The sequence below is a fragment of the Phyllobates terribilis genome, unplaced genomic scaffold (genome assembly GCF_046119375.1).
Source record: "Phyllobates terribilis strain yellow unplaced genomic scaffold, ASM4611937v1 Scaffold_2__4_contigs__length_985480577, whole genome shotgun sequence".
NCBI classification, from domain to species: domain Eukaryota; kingdom Metazoa; phylum Chordata; class Amphibia; order Anura; family Dendrobatidae; genus Phyllobates; species Phyllobates terribilis.
In genome coordinates, this window is record NW_027362762.1 from 925,574,742 (window position 1) to 925,598,546 (window position 23,805).

Genomic DNA, 23,805 nt, shown 5'->3' on the forward strand with positions numbered 1-23,805 from the left:
AAAACTCAGGCAGTACAGGGGAGGAGGAAGGACAAATATGACCCTTCCGTAAACTTTTGCTAACATATTCTTTTATGGTGGTCCATTAAGGCCCAGACAAATTGTAAAGGCGAGCTTTAGGTAATTTGGCATTAGGAACAAGATTAATAGCACAATCACAAGGACGATGGGAAGGTAGTATCTCCGTCTCTCTTTCCGAGAATACATCTCCGAAGTGATTTAGGTACCCTTGCAGACCCTTCAGACTAGCAGAGCATATTTGTACAGGCTTTATACATTTCTTGTAACAATTGGGACTCCATTTAACAATTTCCTTCGAATATGAATCAATAACAGGATTGTGAATACGCAGTCATGGAAGCCCCAGCACCAACCCAGTAGGTAAATTAAACAAAACAGGAGATGGATTCAGAGTGAAGTTTTCCGACTTGGATCATGAAATCCACCACTGTTAATGGCGAAAATGTAATGGGTCTTTCTAAACTAACTGTACTTTATCCTAACTTCAGAACCAGTCCTAAATCAAAAAAGTTAGTATCAGACGAGCAGACAATGAACTCCAATGTTGATAACATTTGGTTCTTGAAGTATAAGACCGTAATCATTAGTACTTTATCAGAGGAAGAAAAAGGTACATGGGAGTCTGACCTACTTGGCCATCACCCAGACTCAGGTATTCTTGAGACAGTTTGCTTGCCTAAGGACGAGTTGGGCAATTCTTGACAAAATGTCCAGTGAGACCACAGTACAGGGAGATTCCAAAATCTTGTCTATGTTTTCTCTCACGAAGACTGGCAACTCTAACCTCCAATGGCTCCACCTCTGGTAAGTGAAACTGCTCCGTGAAAATATAATGGGCAGCCTACTGTTCACGTCTCTCATGGATTCTGCGGTCCATTTGTTTGGCCAGGGTCATGGCCTCCGCCAGAGAACAAGAGGCATCATGAAGAACCAGAGCGTCCTTAAGAGTCTCGGAAAGACCTTTGTGGAACTGTCATCTGAGAGCTACATAAAACATCAGTGGACCTCTACCGAACTGCAATAGTCCTCAGCATTGCTGCCCCCCTGTGCCAGGATCATGATCTTTGCCTCAGCTACTTGGATCCTCTCGGGTTTGTCATGGATCAGACCTAAAGTGCTAAAAAAGCCTTCAAAAGAAGACCGTTCTGCGGCTTATGGTGACAAGAAAAATGACCAGGTCTGAGGACTCCCTTGCAGTAGGGGCATGATTATTTCCACCCGCTGGAACCCATCCTCTTATGACCGAAGACACAGGGCAAAAAAATAACCTACAGCTCTCCCTGAACAATCTAAACAGTTTTTTCATTCCCGACAATTTTTCAGGAAGGGCCTCTACAGGTTCAGGAGAATCCAACTGTTCATCAGAGGGTACTGACGTCACAGTCTCTGCCAGCAGACGAGAGCTATAGGAAGTTTTCATCAAACTAATTATCTTATCCTGCAACTGATATTGCAACGATTCAAGATTCTGGCATTGCTTAGCCAGATCCTGAGTCATCTGCGTCAGATTCGCCACCTCGTCACAGAGCATGTGAACAGAATTCATACTGGCAAAGAAGACAAATGTAAGGTCACCCATAATGTGACGGTGAATCACATCTCATGGACAAGCCTGGCAGCTATCTGGGATTGCCAGCCCAGTTAAGTAGCTAAGTAATCAAAGGAACAGGGAGCACCTGACGAAAGCTCAGCACCTCCTAGTCTCAGATTGGACGGCCGAGCTGTCAATCAAAACACAGACAGCTCAGCAAGGCCATGTATTAGACTGGACGACTGAATTGTCAATCACTACATCCTAAGACACACTGGTGGAATCGTTACATGGAGAACTTGATTCCAGCAATGTGTCATTTTCGGGCCAGCATGGCACAGTTTTGATAAAATCCCTTTTTCATCTGCTGCAGATCTACCTATTCTCTAAATGCTGATTTCTGTATAACCCCATCCACACCACTGATTGGTAGATTTCTGAGCATACTGTACATAATCAGAAAGCTTATGCTGCTCTCAGATTAGGTGCAAGAAACAAGTGACAGATTCCCTTTAAAGTATTATTTTATCCCACAAGTGAAATATATTATAGTATTACTACCTAAAAGTGACAAAACAAGATTGAAAAAGTGTAATGACAATTAAAACAAAAATATATAAAAAGTGAAAAATATTCCCACCTTTCGAATTTGCGTGCCGCTGGTCACCAGAGAGTACTGGGCACCATATTAGACCCAGGACAGTCCCTTAAAAATCCCAAGTGTTCTCTTTTATGGCGCAATAGCTATTAATCACTTCATCACAAGAGTTAAAGAAGTTGTCCACTACTTTATATGAACCCCCCCAATGTATCCCCCCAGGGCCCAGAAGTGTTTTGTAAATACCTTGCGGTACCTTTTCTGCCTGTGAGCAGTGCTATCACTGGCTGCTCAGAGGCATCACGTGAATTTCACTGATGTCACGTCAATTGAGGCGTGACGTCAGTGACGCGCTCCCCGTGGTGGAATCTGGGCTGAGGGCGGCGTTACCCCATGTGTCACACCAAGCATCCACTGTGCATTATCCCAGTGAATGAGGAGAGGGAGAGCACGTGGTGGATGCCGGGTAAGATGCCCTGCCCACAAACCAGCAGCCACCGGTGGAACGCGGAAGAGGGACCCCCGGCTGCAGCCTGGACTTGTCGTGACGTCAGCGCATGTCAGAGCTGGATGCAGCCGGGGGTCATGTAATGCCTGTGAGCGGCCAGTGATAGTACCGCTCACAGGCAGAAAAGGCACTACAAGGTATTTAGAGAAACACTTATGGGCCCTGGGGGAATACATTGGGGGATCATATAAAGTAGTGGACAACTCCTTTAAACCAAAACAATCTCACCGATTGCCGCGGTGTCACCGCTGTGAATCAACCCTAGTGCCAGTGATTAGCGCCATAGTCTATACCCAATGAGGTTGATTTCTGCAGCCACTTTTGGTTCCTGTTATTCCAGGAGCAAAGTTCTGAGTAAGAGCCTGGACTCATTGAACGATCACTTGGCAGTTGAGTTATTTACATACGACCTTGTTGCGTAACATGTTTTACATCATTAGTTAAGGGGAGCAGACATAATGACAATGAAATTGAACTGAACTGAAGAACGTTACAAAAATGTTATCAATTTTAACGATCTGAACAGCAGTGGATGAGGAAAATTCCCAGACAGAAGAATGGATACCGTAGCTCGCGCATTTTGAAGCATCTCTATAATTCCCACTGGAGCGCAGTTGCATAAATCCAATGTGCTGTAACTGTATGAAACCTGGAAGTTCCCCAAACTTTGCAGCACTTTATTTGTGAGGACTACTGCCGAATATTCATCATCCACTAGACCCAATATTTCAAGTCCAGATTTGATACATATTTTTTAAATAAAAGTGGACAAAGTAGAATGATGAAAGTAAAAGTTTGTGGGACAGGATATTATTTATTCGCGGCCAAAAAATATAACCAGCGAAATATTCAGTACACAGCAAATTGGACTTGGAAAGCATTAGTTTTGGAAATAAAGTTTTGATTTATGAAACTATCGTATGTACATGAATAGCATATTTCTACTAAGCAACACCCAGCTGTTACTTTCATATAATCCAATGGTCTGGAAAGAAAATTCCAGGAGGTCTCAGAGCGCTGCTATTTCATTCAGTACAAGCCGTACAAGCAGGAATCATTTCATCACGCCGTATAACAAAGCTCCTTACTTACTCTACACAATCGACTGCATTTTTTTGTTTGCAGCATGACAACACCAGCTGCCCTATAGCAAAGCAGAAACCTTCAAGAATGAACAAGGACATGAAAAAAAATTCTACTAATTAAATATATTTTTAGGCTAGCACCCAAATAACTAACACTTTTGTTTTTTGTTGTTTTTTTAAATTAATAATTTAATAACTTTTTTTTAAAAAAAAAATAATAATGATAATATTTTTATTTTTATAGCACAAACATATTCCACAGCACTCTACAGTTCAGAGATAACTTGTAAATGCTCCATATGGTATACCTTTTAATGTATGGCTAGGATGACAGATATGTAACGCAGTATTACCACTAACTATATCTAGACTTTTTTAATTATTTGAATTCTAATTAGATCAACCTAAGATTTACGGCTACATATTCTAAAAAAGTAGTTCAATTTTTTTTTGCAGTATCTATAACTTCTTCATCAGAAGAAACCACAGAAAGTGGTTTCTGTGATTTCTCCTAGTGAAAAAGTTGTAGATACTTTGAAATGCTTTAAGAATAAGACTGCTATCATTTCATTAGACCCTGGACTCTCTGGATATCTTTTATTTCATACCAAGCACAGCACACCTGCATCGCCTACAACTGATATGTATGTCGGACCTCCCAACCAACAGCTGAATCTGCATCTTGAGCCTATAAAGTGTTGTGCTTTCTTACAACAATACCAGGTGAGCACTGCTGAATAACCATTTAACGCTATTGCCTGGATAACGCCCTATTTCACTTTTGTGTCTCCCCAGCTTTCTCTCATCATAAATAACAACACATACAATAGGGAAAGGCCAGAGCAAGTAAAATCATGTTCTTGATGCTAAGACATGTCATTTTTTTTTTTTTTCAGTATCGACAAATCTGGAGGTCTGCGCCAGCTTCGAAAACTGTCTGCTCTATTTGGAAGTCACCAGAAGGACCTTTGCAGCCAATCACAGGAGACTTGAATAGGGCTTCATCATGCATAATTAGTTACGCATCATTAAGCCTCAATACTTCTTGAGCCCATCATTGTTTCCGGAGCCCATGTTAACTTCCGCAATGGCCTGCACTGGATCTGTGGGAGTTCTGAAAGGTGAGCATGCCTGAATATTATTTTGAAATTATTCAAATTATTATTCCGTCTTTCTGACCACAACCTACTTACATTCTCTACCCTCTCCTCTCCAGGGCCACAATCCCCAATGCACAAACCTGCACACTTAAACACCTTGACCTACACTCACTCTCTGAATCCCTTCTCCCTCTGACAGACATTAGTTCCTTACATGATGCAAATGTTGCTGCCGCTTTATGCAACACCACAACAGCAGCAGCTCTCAATTCGGCCCCCCCTCACACATACCAAAGCTCGCACAATCAACAGGCAACCCTGGCACACCAGCCTAACCAAAGAACTGCAACGGGCCTCCAGGGTTTCTGAGCATAGATGTAAAAGGTCCCACTCCAATGAGCACTTCATTGCATTCAAACAGTCCCTCACTACCTTCAAGTACACACTCACTGTAGCAAAACAAACATACCTCATATCCTCCCTGTCTCACAACCATAAACAACTATTCAACACCTTCATTTCTCTCCTCCGTCCAATAGCAGATACTCCCTCTTATCTCATCTCAGCCAAAGAGTTTGCCTCATTCTTCATGCAGAAGATTGACACCATCAGACCAAGCTTTTGACTAAAGTCCACCGAGCCCCTCCTCACACATACTTAATCATCCTCCTGCAAAACCAGCTTCTCCACCATTACAGAAGATCAACTTTCCTCTTTACTCTCCAAATCACACCTCACCACCTGTGAATTTGACCCAATGCCATCCCATCGCCTCTCCAACCTTACCACTATCCTCATTCCAACCCTAACCCACCTTTTCAACCTGTCACTAACAACTGGTGTCTTTCATTCATGCTTCAAACATGCCTCGATCACACCCATCCTCAAAAAGCCCTCTCTTGATCCATCCTCTCTGACTAGCTACCCATATCACTTCTCCCCTATGCCTCAAAACTACTGGAACAACATGTCCACTTTGAACTGTCCTCCCACCTCTCCTCCTGCTATCTCTTTGACTGCCTCCAATCTGGCTTCCGAGCGCACCATTCTACTGAAACTGCCCTGACTAAAGTCACCAACTACCTACTAACCGCCAAATCTAAGCAACACTATTCTGTCCTCCTCCTCCTAGACCTGTCACCTGTCTTCGACACAGTCGACCATTCCTTCTTACTACAGACTCTCTCATCTCTCGGCATCACAGACTTAGCCCTATCTTGGATCTCTTCATACCTAACAGACAGAACATTCAGTGTCTCCCACTCACACACCACGTCCTCATTTCGCCCCCTATCTGTCGGTGTTCCCCCAAGGTTTAGATCTAGGACCCCTGCTCTTCTCCATCTACACCTTCAGCCTAGGATAGCTCATAGAGTCTCACGTGTTTCAGTATCACCTCTATGCTGACGATACACAGATCTACCTCTCTGGACCCGATATCTCCTCCTTACTAACCAAAATCCCACAATGTCTGTCCACTATTTTATACTCCTTCTCTGCTTAATTTCTAAAACTTAACATGAATAAAAAAGAATTCATCATCTTTCCAGCATCTCACCCATCTATCAACATCAATGGCTGCTCACTTTCCCCAGTCCCTCAAGCGCGCTGCCTTAGGGTAACCATGGACTCTGATCTCTCTTTCACACCACATATCCAAGCCCTTTGCACTTCCTGCCAACTCCAATTCAAAGGCATCTCCTGGATCCGCACATTCCTCAACCACAAATCTGCAAAAACGCTAGTGCATGCCCTTATCATCTCCCGCCTCGACTACTGCAACCTCGTGCTCCGTGGCCTGCCTTCCAACACTCTCACACTCCTGAAATCTATCCTAAACTCTGCTGCCTGAGAAAGGGGTAAAAATGGCACCAAAATTGGTAACATAATTTCTGCTGAATGTAGAAATACCCCATATGTGTCTGTACAGTACTGCTTAGCCACACGGCGAGACTTGGGAGGGACAGAGCGCTATTTGACTCTTGGAAAACAAATTATCTTAGAATAGTTTGCGGACTCCATATACAGAACCCCTAAGTGCCAGAAGAGCAGAATCCCCTCTCTTGTGACCCAAATTTGGAGATTGTACCACTGTAGGAATTTATTTATAGGTGTAGTGATGATTTTGACTTCATGGGTGTTTTCCAGTGACAAGCAGCAGTGAATGTTGCTGAGTGAAAATTACAATCTGCCAATGTAGTGCCCAGAACATTGTAATGTCCATAAATTATGCCCAGCTCATGCTTCAGGAGACATGCACCCATAAATTAAACGAGCTCTCACCGCTATAGAAATACCAAATATGTGGACACTAAATTTGCACCAGCATTGCAATGCATTAAAATTGTCAGTGCTGCACTGACAGAAGTTTCTTAGACCATGGTCTGAGAATGGTCTAACAAGCTTCACATAGCTGGCTGACCCAAAAGTCGTCATGACGACCTCAGGTAGCCATGGCATCAATCGGGCCCTCACGATGATGTCACATCGGTGCCGATCTGAAGGGAGAGGAAGCCTGTAAAGTTTAGATTCTAATTCGCTAAGCCTAATAGGGTGATCTCTAAGGGAGTGTTTACATTTCCCCCTGTATGATTTTGACCAATCAGAAGCAGGAGGTGTACTGCAGAAGGGAAAAAAAGAAAATGCCACCAGAGTAAGTCAGATCTTACCTGTAAGACATGTAGTGGCACACAGCCTTGTTCCATGAACTCTACCATTAGCATAGAACAGAGCTATGAGTCATTACAAACACCTCTTGCAGATTTTATTTCAGGGCATTTTCAGCTCTGCTCTACTCCCCATTCTCCCACACTAACTGCTGTAAGATGAAAGCTGCAAGAGGTGTTTGTAATGACTCATAGCTTTGGCCAATGGTGCACAGAAAAGATCATGGAGGAGTTCAGGGTTTTGTGTTATTACTATTGATGGGCGAGCACTAAAATGCTCGGGTGCTTGATGCTCGGGTCAAGCAAATTGGAATGCTCGGGTGCTCGACTCGAGCAATGAGCCCAATGTAAGTCTTTGGGAAACTCGAGCATTTTTCAGGCGGCTCCCCCCGGCGGTCTGCAGAGGGCCTAAAAAGTGCCCAAATCGATGGGAACAGTGCTCAAATGACATGGGAACAGCATGGGGAAGACCCCTGGAAGCATTTCTGACTCCCAGGTCACTGCTGTCAACATCGTTGTCAGAGGTATTAGACTAATTTTATGTAGTAACAATAAAACATACAAAAACTAAACCAAAATGGATTTTCCTGGGAAATATGTTATGGAACATCCTTTCCAGGGTAAAGACTTGTACATAATGCATACAAATAAATATACAAAAGCAAAAATGTTCCTACACACCTTGGGTTATGTTCACACGTAGTGTTTATGATGAGTTTTTGCACTTTTGCATTGCTTTCGAGCCAAGACAAATGCATTCACTGGTAAATGTAATTTTAACATTTTACAACCTTATCTGGCCATGTGGTGTGTGACACATCATCAGACACATCCTGTTTCATTTAATCATAGAATCATAGAATGGTAGAGTTGGAAGGGACCTCCTCTCAGTCTTCTTTTTTGCAAGCTAAACATTCCCAAATCCTGCAACCGTTCCTCATAGGACATGGTTTGCAGACCAGTCACCATTCTGGTCGCTCTTCTCTGAACTTGCTCCAGTTTGTCTATGTCTTTTTTAAAATGTGGTGCCCAAAACTGTACACAGTATTCCAGATGAGGTCTGACCAAAGAGGAGTAAAGACCGATAATGACTTCACGTGATCTAGACTGTATACTTCTGTTAATACATCCCAGAATTGTATTTGCCTTTTTTGCTGCTGCATCACACTGTTGACTCATGTTCAGTCTATGATCTATTAGTATACCTAAGTCTTTTTCACATGTACTGTTGCTTAGCTCTATTCCTCCCATTCTATATATGCTTTTTTCATTTTTATTGCCCAGATGTAGTACTTTGCATTTTTCCCTGTTAAAAACCATTCTGTTGGTTGCTGCCACTGCTCCAGTTTATTTAGGTCTTTTTGAATCCTCTCTCTCTCTTCTCTAGTATTAGCTATCCCTCCTAGCTTTGTGTCATCAGCAAATTTAATCAGTTTACCCTCAATTCCTTCATCTAAATCATTGATAAAGATGTTGAACAATACAGGTCCCAGGACGGAGCCCTGTGGTACCCCACTTGAGACATTCATCCAGCTGGATGTGAAGCCATTTACAACCACCCTTTGAGTCCGATCACTAAGCCAGTTATGAATCCACCTAACAGTTGCCTGGTCCATTGCATACTTGGTCATTTTTTCAATAAGGATGGTGTGAAATACTTTGTCAAATGCTTTGCTGAAGTCAAGATATACTATATCTACAGCATTTCCCTGATCCACCCAGTCAGTGATTCTGTCATAGAAGGAAATTAAGTTAGTCTGACATGACTTGTTAGTTACAAACCCATGCTGACTCTGGTTAATCACTTCATTCTTATCCATGTACTTACATACATGTTGTTTAATAATTTGTTCAAAGATCTTTCCTGGTATAGAAGTCAGACTCACCGGCCTATAGTTCCCTGGGTCCACCTTCTTCCCCTTTTTGAAGATAGGAACAACATTTGCTCTTCTCCAGTCTTCTGGGACTTCTCCTGTTCTCCAAGAATTTTCAAAGATTATGGAGAGTGGTTCTAAAATTTCTTCTACGATCTCCTTCAGTACTCTGGGGTGTAATTCATCTGGACCTGGAGACTTGAACTCATTTATGTTAACTAAATATTCCCTCACAATCTTTCTGTTTACAGATAACTTGGATTCCTCTATTCCTTTAAAAGGACAGTGAAGATCAGTTGATGTTACATTTTCTTTCTGAGAGAAAACAGATGCAAAATAGGAATTAAAAAGTTCGGCCTTCTCAACATCCTCTCTTACCATTTCTCCATTTTCATCCTGTAAAAATCCTATAGCATCTTTGACTTTTCTTTTACTTTTGACATACCCCCAAAATCCTTTTTTATTGCTTTTGACATCTCTTGCAAGCCTTAATTCATTGTCAGCTTTAGCTAACCTGATACGTGCCCTACAGGATCTGCAGACTGCATTATAATCTTCTTTAGATATGCCTCCCTCTTTCCATTTAATAAACATTTCTTTCTTTCTTTTTAGCATGTGCTTAAGTTCTGTGTTCATCCATCCTGGTTTCCTTAAATGCTTCCCATTCTTCCTGGACATTTTTGTCCTTAAGGACATCCAGCCATTGGATCCCTCCTATTCTCTTTCTGAGTCTCTTAAGATCTGCCTTTCTAAAATCTAACCTTGAAGTCTGAGTCTTCACATGTCTTCCTCCTCTAGTTATCCAAAATTCTATAATAGCATGATCGCTGCCTCCTAGGGTCCCAGCCACCTTTACCTCCTCAACCATTTCCTCCCTATTTATAAGGATTAGATCCAAAGTAGCAGATCCCCTTGTTTTCTCCCCTACCTTTTGGAAGATAAAGTTGTCAGCAAGAGAGGATAAGAATTTGCTTGACCTGTTAGTTTTACTTGAGAGAGATTCCCAACAAATGTCTGGATAGTTGAAATCTCCCATGACCACTACGTCATATTTTTTTGAGAACTTGGTTATTTGATACATAAAGAGTTCATCCATATCTTCAGCTTGCCCAGGTGGCCTGTAGTAAATGCCTACAATGGTGTCCTTTCCGTTGTTCTCTCCTTGTATTCTTACCCAAACAGTTTCCACAGAACTCCCAGTCTCTGAAGCTTCAATCTCTGTGCAGATATACGCTTTTCTAACATACAATGCAACACCTCCTCCTCGTTTATCAAGTCTGTTTCTTGCAAATAAGTTGTATCCTTTTAGCCTTTTATTCCAATCATGTGTATCGTCCCACCAAGTTTCAGTGATTCCAATGACATCATATTCCTTTTCCTGCATTAGTAGTTCCAATTCTCCTTGTTTGTTGCCCATGCTTTGTGCATTTGATAAAAACATTTTAGTTTGTGATTGGTTTCTCTTCCTCCCATATTTTTATTATTTAAATTGTTTTGTCTTTGTTCTTCCTTTCCACTTCCAGTAGCAGAGATCTCAATAGTATTTATCAGCTGTATGGCTTTTTCTGGCCTTTTGCTTCCCTTCCCACATTGTTCTAGTTTAAAGCTCTTCTGATGAGTGTAGCAAGGCGACTTCCAAATACATGTTTTCCAGTCTTCGTAAGGTGCACCCCATCTCTAGCAAGTAGTCCATCGTATAGGTAATTCATTCCGTGATCCAGAAATCCAAATCCTTGTTGACGGCACCATCGACGTAGCCAGTTGTTCACCTGTAGAATCTTATTCCACCTCATTGTTCCATGGCCATCCACTGGGAGGATGGATGAGAAGACCACCTGCGCTCCCAATTCTTTCACTTTCTTGCCTAAGTCTTCAAAGCCACTGCAGATGGTTTCCAGGTCCTTTCTTGCGGTGTCATTTGTCCCCACATGTATTAGCAGGAATTGGTAGTGATCTGTAGGTCTGAAGAGTCTTGATATCCTGTCAGACACATCTTTAATTTTTGCTCCTGGAAGACAGCACATTTCTCTTGAGGTTATGTCTGGTCTGCAGATAGCCGCCTCTGTTCCTCTTAACAGGGAATCCCCCATGACCACCACTCTCCGTTTTTTCTTCACAACATGCTTCTTTCTCGATCCATTAGGATTCTGAGGGCTTACAAGGTTATTCATTGCTGGCAAAGTCTTATTTTGCTGTATTTCTTCATGGTTCTCCTGCGTGAGAGCCTGGTACTGGTTCCTGAGCAGTATGGGTGCTGACTGCCTCTCGATCCTCCTGCTTCTGTGGGTCACATGCTTCCATTCCTCTGTTTCGTCAGGTGCAGTTCGAATTTCTTCTCTTTCTGAATCATGAAGAGATAATTCTGCTCTGTCTAAGAACTCTTCACCTTCCTTGATGATTTTCAAGGTAGTTAACCTCTCTTCTAGATTTCGCAACTTTTCCTCCAACAGGGACACAAGCTTGCATTTCTGGCATGTGAAGTTTGGCTTTTCCACTGGCAAGTCTGTGAACATGTAGCAGGATATGCAGCTCACCAAATGGCTCCTGGACTCTTCCATGTTCTTATTGTTAATGTTCTGAAAACAGTGAAAAAAGCTTAAAAAAAAAGGTTCAAAATGCGCGCGCCGGTAGGCCCGTGGTTTACCGATGTCCTCTTTTCAGCTCCAACAGCCAAAATCCAGTGTTCTTTGAGCTCGCGGAGACTCTTCACTTACCCCAAAATGCAGTGGGAATATGCAAATTATCTCCTCAGGACTCCTCCCCTGGTTTACCGATGTCCTCTTTTCAGCTCCAACAGCCAAAATCCAGTGTTCTTTGAGCTCGCGGAGACTCTTCACTTACCCCAAAATGCAGTGGGAATATGCAAATTATCTCCTCAGGACTCCTCCCCTGGTTTACCGATGTCCTCTTTTCAGCTCCAACAGCCAAAATCCAGTGTTCTTTGAGCTCGCGGAGACTCTTCACTTACCCCAAAATGCAGTGGGAATATGCAAATTATCTCCTCAGGACTCCTCCCCTGGTTTACCGATGTCCTCTTTTCAGCTCCAACAGCCAAAATCCAGTGTTCTTTGAGCTCGCGGAGACTCTTCACTTACCCCAAAATGCAGTGGGAATATGCAAATTATCTCCTCAGGACTCCTCCCCTGGTTTACCGATGTCCTCTTTTCAGCTCCAACAGCCAAAATCCAGTGTTCTTTGAGCTCGCGGAGACTCTTCACTTACCCCAAAATGCAGTGGGAATATGCAAATTATCTCCTCAGGACTCCTCCCCTGATTTATGATGGAGAGACTCAGAAAGTCACAAAGCCTATTTTTATAGGGCCATCAGGCGGCCCTTACTATTCTTAAAGGGCCAGCAGTAGCACCTCGTTATTGTTAGAGAGCCATCAGCCGGCTATGCTTTGTGGATCCCATTATTAACGAGTGGGTCTCCTATACTGTTATTGCATATGCAGTGACTGCAAGGGCTGCCAAAAATTTAGAGGCACTCTAATGCCCCTTGCAAGAGATGTAGAGGTCAGAGAGCCTCCTAAAAACAATGTTCCCATTATTAGGAAGTGGGTCTCCCATAGTGTTTGCCTATGAAGTGAAGCAACGGCTGCCAAAAATTTGGAGGAACTCCAATGCCCCTTGCAAGAGACGTAGATGTCGGGGAGCTTCCTAAAAACAATGTTCCCATTATTAGGAAGTGGGTCTCCCATAGTGTTTGCCTATGCAGTGAATGCAAAAACTGCCAAAAATTTGGAGGAACTCAAATGCCCCTTGCAAGAGACGTAGAGGTCGGGGAGCTTCCTAAAAACAATGTTCCCATTATTAGGAAGTGGGTCTCCCAAAGTGTTTGCCTATGCTGTGAATGCAAAAACTGCCAAAAATTTGGAGGCACTCCAATGCCCCTTGGTAGAGGCGTGGAGGTCGGAGAGCCTCCTTAAAACAATGTTCATATTATTAGGAAGTGGGTCTCCCATAGTGTTTGTCTATGCAGTGAATGCAAAAGCGGCCAAAAATTGGGAGGCACTCCAATGCCCCTTGGAAGAGACGTAGAGGTCGGAGAGCCTCCTAAAAACAATGTTCCCACTATTAGGAAATGGGTCTCCCATAGTGTTTGCCTATGCAGTGAATGCAAAAGCTGCCAAAAATTTGGAGGAAATTCAATGCCCCTTGCAAGACACGTAGAAGTCAGAGAGCCTCCTAAAAACAATGTTCCCATTATTAGGAAGTGGGTCTCCCATAGTGTTTGCCTATGAAGTGAAGCAACGGCTGCCAAAAATTTGGAGGAACTCCAATGCTCCTTGCAAGAGACGTAGAGGTCGGGGAGCTTCCTAAAAACAATGTTCCCATTATTAGGAAGTGAGTCTCCCATAGTGTTTGCCTATGCAGTGAATGCAAAAGCTGCCAAAAATTTGGAGGAACTTCAATGCCCCTTGCAAGACACGTAGAGGTCAGAGAGCCTCCTAAAAACAATGTTCCCATTATGAGGAAGTGGGTCTCCCATAGTGTTTTCCTATGCAGTGAAGCAACGGCTGCCAAAAATTTGGAGGCACTCCAATGCTCCTTGGCAGAGACGTAGATGGCCTCATGAAAAAATGTTCCCATTATTAGGAAGTGAGTCTCCCATAGTGTTTGCCTATGCAGTGAATACAAAAGCTGCCAAAAATTTGGAGGAACTCCAATGTCCCTTGCAAGACACGTAGAGGAGGTGAAATGGTAGATATGGTGGTGCATAATATGGTGATGGAGGAAGAGAAGAAGGAGGACAAGAGCAAATAGACAAAATCAGGAAGCGTATACCCATGTGTAGGTGTGAAGAGGTGCATGGGAACAGACCTCCCTGAAAAAAGACACTGGATTTGAGTTTATGTTACGCTGCTATCATTCGGTGGTGTTGAGAAGTCTGGACCAATCCAGCCCTTGTTCATTTCTATAAAAGTCAGCCTGTCAGCATTTTCAGTTGACAGGCGGATGCGCTTATCAGTTATAATTCCACCAGCTGCACTAAAAACCCGCTCTGACAAAACGCTAGCGGCAGGGCAGGCCAGGACCTCCAAGGCGTAGAGAGCCAGTTCATGCCACGTGTCCAGCTTGGATGCCCAATAATTATAGGGCACAGAGGAATCACGGAGGACGTTGGTTCAGTCCGCAAGGTACTCCTTCACCATCTTCCCAAACTTTTCACTCCTTGTGAGAGTACCCCGCGCCTCAGGGCCTGTAAGATGGGAGTATCTGAGAAAACTGTCCAAGAACTTTGACAGTGATCCCCTGCTTCTGCTGGATTGAAGTTGTGTCTCTCTCGCCTGTACTACTTGGTTGTCCAACGAACTGTGACCTCTGCCGCCGGCGTTTTCAGATGGAAATTTTTTAATTAATACCTCAACAAGTGCCTTCTGGTACTGCCCCATTTTAGTAGACCTGTCCATCTCGGGAATAAGATATAGAAAGTTCTCCTTTTAGCGTGGGTCTTGAAGTCTCACCAACCAGTAATGACTGTCACCCAAAATTTGGAGAACGCGAGGATCACGGGAAAGGCAGCGTAACATAAACTCAGCCATGCGTGCCACACTGATAACAGGCAAGACTTCCATGTCCTCACCAAGAGGATAATCAGTTGATTTATTCCACAACTCACACAAGACGTTTCAGCCTGTCCAAGGCTTTTTTCAATTGAAAAAAGCCTTGGACAGGCTGAAACGTCTTGTGTGAGTTGTGGAATAAATCAACTGATTATCAACACGTGAGTGCCGGGATTTTCTTTTCCTACAGACATTGTTTTCCACGTGCACCACTCTAGCTATACGGAGTGCCGACTATTCCTTTTTGATACTCACCAAGAGGATGACTGACCATGCTCTCCTCCTTCTACTCCTCCTCCCTGTCCTCAGGCCATCCACGCTGAACAGACGGAATGACAGTTGTGCAGGAAGTACCGTCTATAGCGCATGAAACTAGCTCCTCCTCCACCTCCTCATCTTCCTCATTGTCACCCAATCCACATTGAGATGAGGCTTGGCTGTGTGTAATGACCCTGTATGGTTCCTTGCTCCATCTCATCATGCTCCGCCTGCAATGCATCCTCTTTGATTGTGAGCAGAGAGCGTTTCATAAGACAGAGAAGCGAGATGGTGATGCTAATTATGGCGTCATCACCGCTCACTATCTTGGTGGAGTCCTCAAAGTTTTGTAGGATGGTACATATGTCTGACATCCATGACCACTCTTGAGGTCTTATGTGTGGAGTCTGACCTGAATACCGATGGCCTTGTTGATGCTCGTAATCAACAACTGCCCTCTTCTGCTCACAAATCCTTCCCAACATCTGCAATGCAGAGTTTCAACACGTGGGGACATCACACACCAGTCGGTGAGCTGGAAGCTGAAAACGCTGCTGAAAGACAGCAAGGGCGGCGGAAGCTGTAGCTGACTTTCTAAAATGGGCACACAGGTGGCGTACTTTGACAAGCAGATCCAGCAGCTCTGGGTAGGTTTTGAGAAACCGCTAAACCACGAGGATAAGCACATGAGCCAGTAATGGTACGTGTGTGAGCTCGCCTCATGTCAGAGCCACCACCTGGTTCTGGCCATTGTCACACACGACCATACCTGGCTGTAGGTTCAGCGGTGTCAGCCACAGATCTGCCTGCTTTTTCAGAGCTGTCCACAACTCTTCAGAGTTGTGTGGTTTGTCACCTAAGCAAATTAGCTTCAGCACAGCCTGTTGCCGCTTGGCCGAGGCAGTGCTGCAGTGCTTCCAGCTTGTGACTGATGTGGTCATTTCAGACATGGATGCTGAAGAGGAGGAGGATCTACAGGAGCTGTAGAATGTGGGGGAAACCCTGATTGACCCAGGGCACGCAATCCTCGGCGTCGAGAGGACGTGTTCCGTCCCAAGGTCCGACTGGGTCCCCGCTTCCACTATGTTAACCCAGTGTCCTGTCAGCAAGATGTACCGTCCCTGCCCACAAGCACTTGTCCACGTGTCCATGGTTAGGTGGACTTTCCCAGTAACTGCGTTGTTGAGGGCACAGCTAATTTTGTGGAACACGTGCTCATGTAATGGGGGATGACACACCGGGAGAAATAGTGGCGGCTGGGGACTGAGTACCGAGGGATGGCTGCCACCATCAGGTTGCGGAAAGCTTCCGTCTCCACGAGGCTAAAAGGCAACATTTCGAGCGCAAGCAGTCGCGAAATGTGTGAATTTAGTAGTGTGGCCTGCGGGGCGTTGGCTGCATATTTGCACTTTAGTTCCAAGGACTGGGGTAGGGACAACTAAACGCTGCGCTGGGACAAGGACGTGGACGTGCTTGATGATGGTGCTACTTGAGAGGGTGCAACAAAAGTGCAGGACAAGAGGCATCTTCGCATGCGCCATGGACAGAGGATTGGCTTACATGCACAACAGCGGAAGAAGCAGTGGTGCCACCCACAAACACTGTTCCTGGACCCTGGGGTTCGGTCCACAAAGTTGGGTGCTTTGCGCCATGTGTCTGATCATGCTGGTGGTGGTCAGGCTGGTAGTTTTGCTAACCCTGCTGATGCTGGCCTGGCAGGTGGTGCAAATGGCCTTTTTGGGGTTATCGGTAGAGTTTTTAAAAAAACAACCAGACTCAGGAAAACCTAACAGTTGTACTGGCAACTTCTGTCGTGTTAATGTTACGGGGAAAAGTTGCCCGCCTTCTGTCTGCGGCCACCACACTGCTTCTTCCTGCCTGTTTTGGTGCTACGCCTCCCTCCCCCTATGTACTGCTCTCCTCGCTCTGTATGTCCCCCTGCCAGGTTGGGTCAGTTACTGTATCATCCACCACCTCATCTTCCACTTCTGCACCCTGGTCCACCTCCTGACTTTCAGGCAATTGTGTCTCATCATCGTCCACCTCTTGTGACAGTTTCCCACCGTCGCCTTCATGTGACCATGGCTGCTCAAATATTTGGGCATCGCTACATGCGATCTCCTCTTGCCCCGCTTCAAGTGGACCGGGCGAGAGGCCCGAATCTATAAATGGAAAAGTGAACAGTTCTTAGGAGTGTCCAAGTGTGGGATCAGTGGTCTCAGGCACTCGGCATGGTGGGAGGAAGGAGGATCAGGGTGAGGAATATGCAGTCCAGACTCACGGCTACTGAGACTTCACCATGTGGTGGTGGTGGTGCCTAAGTGACTGGAAGCATTATCTGCTATCCAACCAATAACCTTTTCAAACTGCTCTGTGTTCAACAGTGGTGTTCTGCGGTCCCCTATTAATTGGGACAGGAAGGTCGAGTGAGAAGATGTGGGTGTTTGTTGTGGCACAATTTCAGCTAGCCCACAACCTCGGCCTCGTCTTCTGCATGCACCATCTTCACCATCACGTCCACTTCCCTGTATTTTGCCACGCGCCTTGCCCATTTTAAATGGAGGACAATATTTTCCAAGTTCACTACAAATGGCTGGATTTGAACCGCAGTGATATGTCATCCATGTGACGGACAAACCACAGTTTTACATAGCTGGCCTGTAAGTAACTTTTTTTAATATCGACCTCGTGTCCATAACTTCACTGACACAATGCAATAAAATTTCAATTGAGGCCAGAAATGGCAGAATTTTCAGCGCACTTATATGTCATCCGTGTGACGGACAAACCACCGTTTTAAATAGCTGGCCTGTAGGTAACTATTTTTAACAGCGACCTCGTGTCAATAAATTCACTGACACACTGTAACAAAATTTCAATGGAGACCTGAAATGGCAGAATTTTCAGCGCACTTATATGTGATCCGTGTGACGGACAAGCCACAGTTTTAAATAGCTGAACTGTAGGTAACTATTTTTAACAGCGAACTGGTGTTAATAACTTCGCTAACACACTGCAACAAAATTTCAATGGAGGCCAGAAATGGCAGAATTTTCAGCGCACGTATATGTGATCCGTGTGACGGACAAACCACAGTTTTAAATAGCTGGCCTGTAGGTAACTATTTTTAACAGCGACCTCATGTGAATAACTTCACTGACACACTGCAACAAAATTTCAATGGAGGCGAGAAATGGCAGAATTTTCAGCGCACTTACATGTGATCCGTGTGACGGACAGACCACAGTTTTAAATAGCTGGCCTGTAGGTAACTATTTTTAACAGCGAACTGGTGTTGACAACTTCGCTAACACACTGCAAAAAAATTTCAATGAAGGCCAGAAATGGCAGAATTTTCAGCGCACTTATATGTGATCCGTGTGACGGACAAACCACAGTATGAAATAGCTGGATTTTTAGCGCTGTAGTATGGAAAGGATCTGTCTGTATTCTGCAGTGCCAACAAGCAAATGGAGCAGAAAAACTGTGTTCTCTGGATTGCTTTTTAACCCTAGAACGCATGACCATAAAAATCTACATTTTCACATACCTGGGGCCTTTTAGGCCTGTGTGCAAATAACATGGAATAACTCAAACAAAAATGACAAACAACTATATACCTGAGGAATACCTAGAGTTTCAAAATTCTAACTAAAGTAATCTTGCAGAAAATAGAAAACAATTAACAGGGCGGGCCTGCGAGGCCCCAGGTATGCTTTCTAGGGTTAAGCAAATAATCAGGATTAAGATGCAAAAAAAATTATTCCTGGCACCCTGATTCCTGGGGCTATTTCTAGAAATATCCGTAAAAGCACCAGCAGCAGACAGAACTGGAATGGATCCTCTTGCTATATGCACTGAAGTCTGCTATATACCCTGCCTGCCTGCCTAGCACTGATATCAGATGGATTAGTCCACAGAAGGACTGTTAGTTGACATGGATATGTGTCTCTAATATTGTTTGGTACACCTACACTAACTAAGAAACAAGCAAATCTCTCCCTAGCTCAGCAGCTCTCCCTACACTGTCTGATTCCGGGGTGACTGTGACGAGCATGGCGGCGCCAGGTCTGATATAGACCTGATGACGCTGTACGGCCAGCCAATCAGTGTAATGCCACAACCAACATGGTTGCGGCATTACAGTGTGTGGCAGACAATCCCTGCATGTTGATTGGTGCTCTAAAAAGCGCCAAACATGCAGGGAGCAGACCCGAGCTCCCGTCGAGCAACCCCGGAAATACTCGGTGAGCACCGAGCATCTTGAGCAGTGACATGCTCGGGCGAGCACTGAGCAGTAGCGAGCATGCTCGTGACGCGACCCCTGGGCCGTGGGGTACCCGGTGCCGGGCCGGTAGATGCTGGGGGAAGTCACAGTGGCGGTGACCCGGTCCGTGACCCAGGGCGGTCATTCAATAGGGAATTATTTACAGGGGAATTATGTACAATGTTCGTGGTATGCGGCTAAGGGAGCCGCCGTTGCGGAGCAGGTCCTCTGGAGCTGATGTTACTGCAGCAGGGATGGTGTGGCTCTCCACAGGTAGAGCTTAGCTACAGGGCAGTGTAGATGTTATGGGTTGTACTGGGCGTTGTGACGCGCCCCCAGGGCAGTGGGGTACTCGCTGCTCGGCCTACAGATACTGGGGAAGGGATATGTCACAGTGGCTGGCCCGGTCCGTGGCCCAGGGCGGTCAACAAAAAGGGGGATAGTTTATATTGGATTTGTAGTTTGATCGTGACGCCACCTGTGGTTTCCGGTAATTTGTACCAGTGCTGCTGCAGACCTCTGAGGTAGTTGATAGGGCAGCTAGGATGGAACAGCTCCCCACAGGTCGGAGTGGGCCTCAGGGCAGTGTAGAGTTTGATGGTAGGTGGTGATGCTGGGGCTTGTAGTGCAGTTGGGATGGCGCAGATGAAATAACTGACGGAGGCAGTGGAGTGCAGTCATCCGAGTTTTACTCACAGTTCTTGTTCAAGGTTCTCAGGTACACTGTACGGGTGTCCGCCTCCGCGTCGCACTGTTTCTACCAGAAAAGGGGTTCAGCACTTTCTCAAATTGATCAGGAGCGCTTAACGGAACCCCACTTTCTTTATGTTTCTTACTAGACCGACTTCTCGCGCTGGGTCTTCTCCCTCCTGCCCTGCGCTTCCCACACACAGTCCCGATCGGGTGCTCTGAAGTCCCTCTGGGCAACCTGGAGTTCCCGGACCTACTTGACCCTCACGGTGACTAGGATGAGACTGTGGCGACTGCACCATGGAAGCGCAGAAGCCTCCGGTTTTTCCAGCCGAGACCTGGAGTAACACGGCTGGGCCAGGGACCAGTCCATTCTTGCAGCCTGATCCCTCTGACACCTGGCAGATTCGGGGCGTACGGGTGCCGTCTTGCACTCACCGTACCCCCTGGGATCCCTTCTGTAGAACGGAGCCTTTCTCCTCTGCTCCCCTCCTGGGCCTCTATTACTAGGCCCCACCTGTGGAGCAGAGCTCCTGACGAGACTCTGCTCACCCCCTTACTTCTCTCTCTCTTCTCTGTCTGACTGTCCTGCCACCCTAAGATGGCTTCCCTTTTTATACCTCCTACAATTGTGCTCCCCTACTCTACATCCTCCACCCACACCCACTACTGGCTCCCCCTCTCTTTGGTTCCCCCCACTCAAGCCAGGGACAGGGCTCAGCAGGAGACACAGTGCATCTTGCCCTTCCAGCCGGCCTGGTGTAGTGTAGTGTTGAATGTGGGTGTTGGGGTTCCAGGCAGCACTCCCTCCTTACCTGAGAGAAGGAGACACCACACCTCTGGGTGAGGTGCAGTACCTCTGTGGCGACTGAACCCTCAGGGGCACCACAGTTGTAGTGCAGGGGGTGATGGCACAGACAATAATCACAGAGACAGTGGGGTGCAGTCTTCTGAGTTTACTCACAGTTGTTAAGTTCCTCAGGTTGCACTGTCCAGCTTACAGCCTCCCACGTCGCGCTGCGTTCACCAATCAGGGGTTCAGCAATCCCCCAGATAATTCAGTAGCACTTAACGGGACCCCTTTCTGTGTGCCTTTCACAGTCGTCTTCCTGCGCTGGCTCTCACCCTACCTTCCTCGCAACCAGTGTCCCAATCTGGTAGCCTCGGGTCTTGTCGGGCGACCTGCAGTCCCCTGGACCCTCTGTGGCCACCTTCTCGGTGATATATTTGCGGATGTGGCCACTGCACCTTGCAAGTACAGCAGCCTCCGGTTCCTAGCTGAGCCTTGTAGTTCTCCACTAGTTAAGGGGCCGGTCCCCTCTGCGGCTCGATCCCTCCACCGCCTGGCAGATTTGGGCGCATGGGTGGCCTACAGCACTGCCCGTACCCCTGGGATCCCTTCTGTTCCTGGAGCCCTTCTCCTTCTCCTTCTCCTGCTCCTTCTCCTCTTCTCTCTCTCTCCTTCTCTTCTCTCAGTCCTGAGCCTCTCGCTAGGCCCGCTCTGGAGCAGAGCTCCTACAGAGCCTCGGCTCCCCTCACTTTCCTCCTCTGACTGAACACTCTGACTGGCTTGTCTTTCTAAGATGGCTCCCCTTTTTATACAGCAATTGAAGTGCTCCCCTGATCTACGTCCTCCACCCACATCCAATACATGGTTCCCCCTCACTTGGTTCCCCTCCACTCCAGCCAGGGAAGGGGCTCAGCAAGAACCAGAGGCATCTTGCCCCCTCCTGCTGGCCTGGAGTGGTGTGTTGGATGCAGGTGTTAGGGTCCGGGGCAGTACTCCATCCTTACCTGAGAGTGAGATACCACACCTCTGGGTGAGATGCAGTACCTCTGTGGCGACTGAGCCCGCAGGGGCGCCACACTCGCTCATCACTAGTCATTACATGTCTCACAGTAGAAAGGCTGTTGTGAGTTTCTTTGGGGGTGTGTTATTTTTTTGTTTCACCTGAATGACACCTCCTACTTATGATTGGTCATGGTCATGCAAGGGAAAAAGTAAACATCCCAGAGATGAATCTCTGCTAACGCCCCCTTGGTCTTAGTGCTGTATATATTAGAATTGAAACGTTACAAGCTAATGTGGCACCCTGCTGTTCACAGGTACCACAGGACCCAAAAGGGTGCATGGATGGACTTCTCCACAAGAAGCCCTCGCTACAAACAAACACCTCCACCCTTCCACCTCATAACACCAGAGGGAGCCCTGTTAGGGATATCTATATGGAGGGTGGAGCCAGGCAATTCAGTCAGAGTTAGTTGTTCAGAGAGTGTGCTGCCACTGAGAGCAGTGAAGACGCAGCACAGCTGCTGCTGCATTGAGGGCCCCGAGTGTGGCTGGAGGCAAAGAGGAGAGGAGAAAAGAGTTGAGGGGGCAAAGGAGCATCATAGGCTCACCCCAAGACACAAACCGGACACCGGGTCCGCGCCTACAGGGTCCTTTATACCCAGTAGGGATCACCGGCATACCAGGAGGACTACAAGTCCCTGGTCGACCTGAAGCTAAACCCTTGACAGGACTAGGAACCACAAGGTCCAGGGATAGTGGTTGCCAGAAAAAGGTCCTACTACCAAGCGACAGGTGAAGGAACAGCATGACACAGAAGCTAGGCCCAGTTGCAGACTGGCCAGGAGCTTAGAGAGAGGGAGACACGGACCAGGAGGCCTTATACCCGCTCACTGGGGAGAAGTCCTGAAGTGCACCCTTCCTACCCTGGACCGTACCTGACATCCGCACCAGTAAAGGTACTGAAGTGAATCCCCTGTCTCTGTCAATTACTCCTGCTGCGCCATCTCTCCTGCCCAACAAGCCCCAGTATCACCACCATCTGCACCTACACTGCCCCGGGGGCCCGCTCCGCCTGTGGGGAGCAGGAATATCCCAGCTGCCATCCCATCACCCCCGGAGGTCTGCAGCAGCACCGGTAACCATTACCGGAAACCACAGGTTGCGTCACAAGACAAACTGTACACTAAAACCCCTTTTTAAAGAGAGACCTAGAGTACGGGCCCGGGAGCAGACTGCCGTGACCTCCTAAGCAAGGTAAAAGGCTGGTTACTGAGTCCCCTATATTCCCCCTGGGTGACACACTAATATCTCCACAAAGGAGATGGTAAATGAAAAAACAAAAATTATGTTTTATTCATCTGTGCAGCCACTATTCCGTGATGTGGCCAGTTTAACCTGCTCAAACGGATGAAAGGTCCTCTCAAAGGAATTCTTATGCTAATAATATAAAGAATATCCACATTGTAATGTGACCAGTGCTGCAAATTTGTAATCTGTGGGATTCCAGTTTAGGTGTTTTTGAACATGGTCATTTCCGCTGCAAACAATTGCTACATCTGAAGTATAAATTGACATGCTGTCGTTTTCAAATCAGCAGTGTTCGTCAATTTACACTGTAAAATGCAGCATACTTTCAGCTGGATGGCTGTTCCACTGCATATCCCCCCTGTGCACATGCCCCTGATGGATTTCACCCTTTGCAATCATCCGGCGAGGAACTGCCCCATATTTTAGTGTCAAAAATGTTTCATTAATACATTTTAATAAAGAAATAATTATCTTGCAATAAATCGACATTCTGCAGATTGCAAATTCCCCGCATCAGTCCATTTAGTGTGCAGATATCCT

The 23,805-nt window shown here is 46.0% G+C and overlaps 1 long non-coding RNA gene across 2 annotated transcripts in view; it reads left to right on the forward strand.

Annotated features, from left to right (window-relative positions):
• LOC141253063 (uncharacterized) overlaps window positions 1-23,805 on the forward strand; it is a 216,173-nt gene that overhangs the window by 189,672 nt on the left and 2,696 nt on the right. Inside the window, exons 2-3 of one of the 2 annotated variants that reach the window (XR_012314217.1) lie at window positions 4,318-4,466; window positions 4,640-4,864. This is a non-coding gene — a long non-coding RNA (uncharacterized lncRNA). The remainder of the gene's footprint in view (window positions 1-4,317; window positions 4,467-4,639; window positions 4,865-23,805) is intronic. The other variant, XR_012314216.1, reaches the window with a different exon arrangement.